The sequence below is a fragment of the Chinchilla lanigera genome, unplaced genomic scaffold, assembly GCF_000276665.1.
Source record: "Chinchilla lanigera isolate Chin_1 unplaced genomic scaffold, ChiLan1.0 scaffold00098, whole genome shotgun sequence".
In the NCBI taxonomy this organism is placed as follows: domain Eukaryota; kingdom Metazoa; phylum Chordata; class Mammalia; order Rodentia; family Chinchillidae; genus Chinchilla; species Chinchilla lanigera.
In genome coordinates this window covers 1,057,392-1,060,810 of record NW_004955499.1, presented here as the reverse complement: position 1 = coordinate 1,060,810, position 3,419 = coordinate 1,057,392, and positions in this window count along the sequence as shown.

Here is a 3,419-nt window from a genome sequence, read left to right as displayed (position 1 = left end):
TTTTTTGAGACAGGGTCTCGCTGTGCAGTTCAGGCCGACCTTGAGCTCCCTTTGTAGCCCAGGCTGGTCTCGAACTCGCAACGATCCTCCTGCCTCAGCCTCCCAAGGTATCTTTTTCATTTCTGAGCCACCACTGATCTTAAGAAATCTGTGCTACTCTAGGACACCAATATGATGCTCGTGGACCCTTCAAAAAACTCCAGGGCCGGATGAATTGGGGCGCACACGCCCCAGGGGTGTTCCTCCAGAATCTGAATAATTTCAGGGACATGTTGCTCAAATGGAAGCTTCTAGAACTCCTGAGAAATCTCAGCGCGTGCCTACCGGTCGGTAGGGGCGTGCCTTCCTCGTAAATGAGCCGGCTTCCCCCAACACAGTGGGCTCGGCATGGACCCCGTTTCTCCCAGCCCCAGAAGGGGAAGCAACGTGCCAAAGTCCGAGCTGCAGGGAGGGGTCGTGCCCGAACCAGACCCGGCGCTCAGCTCCGCCACAGTGCCCAGCACAGCCCGGGGCGGCAGGGCTCGGCGGAGCGTCCACAGCACGAGGGTCTCCGGGCTCTCGCACCGTGCTTCTTTGCTCCTGGGTCCTCGGCTGTGAGAGAGATCGCGCAACCGCACAACCAAACACAGCCCCAGGCTCCGGGCAGACCACGGACGTCCTGTTGTGTAAACCCCAGAGACGACGCCGGTGGCCCGTCCGGGACTCGCACGCAAGCCCAGGGCAGCTGGGGTGGGGGGACCTTGAGCCCAGCGTGGGGACACTGAGGTCCACCTGGTCTCCACGGGGCTCCCTCCGGGGTTCACAGCAGACCAGGGGTGCTCACTGGACACCGAGGGGAGCCCCGGGGGCAGTGCGTCTGCACGATCTCTGCCCACCTAAGGTGACTGTAAAATAAAGTTGGCTTGTCAGAGAGTGAGGTGCTGTGTTTCTTTCTGTTGCTCCCAGACTTCGGGCTGAAGCCTGAGACCCACGTGCGGCAGAGCCCGTGTCTGCGGAGCCTGCGTCCTGGGTCACAGCTGCTGCCTTCCCTTGCCTGGGAGGCCCCATCCTGGAGGCCGAGGTCCACTGCGCTGGTCTCTCCCTATCTTAGTCCACGGGGGCCGCCATGTGCAATCCCACAGCCCGGGCGCTGACACACAACAGAGCTCGGTGGCCCAGTCCTGGAGGCTGAGGTCCACTGCGCTGGTCTCTCCCTATCTTAGTCCATCGGGGCCGCCATATGCAATCCCACAGCCCGGGTGCTGACACACAGCAGAGCTCGGTGGCCCAGTCCTGGAGGCTGAGGTCCACTGCACTAGTCTCTCCCTATCTTAGTTTGCGTCATTCCTTAGAGGAGACAATGGGATTTGAAACACAAACCTGGCAGCCTGATCTCCAACCACAGGTGTTTGGGGAAATGGAAATCTCCACCATCCGGAAGTCCCTTTCGTCTAGAGGCCGCATGATCCACCTGGACCGGTTGTTCGGGGCCTGGCTGCAGGTGGTCACCCTAGGGTGTCTGGAAGCAGGGCGGGGTCCGTGGTGGGCAGTGGCACACACGGGCACGGGCAGTGGTGGACGGGTCGAGGAAGCCTCTTCCTGTCCCCCAGTTCCAGCCTCCACGTGCGGCTCCTTGGGGCTCGCCGCAGCCCACGTTAGCACCAGGTCTTGTGGCATGCGTTGGAGGAGGACACAAAATCAACACACAAATGCCACTAGCATTTGTGTACCCCAATAATGAAGCCAGTGAGAAAGAAACTAGGAAAACAGTGCTATTCCCAGGAGCACCCAGAAAAATCAAGGACGTGGAAATCAACCTCAGCCAGGAAACATAAGATTTCCATGAGGAAAACTACACTGCCCTGAAAAAGGAGATTGCAGAGGAACTCAGGAAATGCAAAGATCACCTACTTACAATCCATCATTAAGCTAGAGCTATCTACCTCCCTGCAAGCTATTCTCAACCATCTGATTATGACCAAGCATCTACCTCTGCCCTACGGTATCTGTGTAACTATCACCTCTGTATGTATTACCATCTGTCTACTTATAATCTGTCCACTGCGATCCATCATCCATCTAGCTGGCTATGATCTATCATCTACTTGTGATCTATCTGTCACACATCTATCAACCTATAATCTATTTATAAGCTATTATCTACCTGTGATCTATCATCCATCAACATATAATCTATTTACAACCTTTCGTCTACCTGTGATCGATCTATATCGATCTATCACCCATCTATTGCCCTAAAATTTATTTATAATCCACCATCTGTCTTGGATCTATGTCTGTAGTTTTCCATATATATATTTATGTATCACCCATCTATTCACACACCATCTTCTCTTTTTTCTTTTTGAGACAGGGTCTCGCTATGCAGTTCAGGCTGGCCTTGAGCTCTCTTTGTAGCCGAGGCTGGTCTCGAACTCTCAACAATCCTCCTGACTCAGCCTCCCGAGTGCTGGGATGACAGGCGTGCGCCAGCATGCCTGGCAATCTATCTTTAATCTAACATGTATGTATAGCTCTCTATCCTCTACTAGTCATCCATCGATCATCAATACGCCATCATCTACCAGCAGTCTGTCATCTATCAATAGCTAGCTATCGTCCATCCACCTATCATTAATCCACCATCTATGTATCTTCTCTGTACCATTCATTTGATAGATCCATCTATCTACGCACCTATCAAGCTATCTTCTATCACTGCACACCACTTATCTGTTATCTCCCTACCATCCACCAATCTACCATCTTCCTATCTATTTATCTATCATCTATAGAGCTATCACCTGCTTATTTAAGTATCCATCCACCCATTCACCCATCATCCACCCATCCATACATACATCCACCCATCCACCCACCCGTCCATCCACCCGTACACCCACCTGTTCATCCATCCATCCACCCATCCACCCATCCATCCATCCACCCATCCATCCATCCACCCATCCACCCACACATCCATCCACCCACCGATTGAACCACCCATCGACCCACCCATCCACCCACCCACCCATCCATCCGTCCACCGATTCACCCACCAATCCACTCACCCACCCATCCACCCAAGCACTCACCCACCCACCCATCAATCCATCCATCCACCCATCCATCCACCCACCCATCCACGCACCCATCAATCCATCCATCCACCCATCCATCCACCCACCAATACACCCATCCATCCATCCACCCATCCACCCACCCATCAATCCATCCATCCATCCACCCATCCACCCACCCATCCACCCACCCATCAATCCATCCATCCACCCATCCATCCACCCATCCATCCACCCATCCATCCACTCAACCATCTATCCACCCATTCATCCACAAAACCATCCATCCATCCATCCATCCACCCACCCATCCATACAACCACCCATGAATCCATCCATCCACCCACCCATCCACCCACC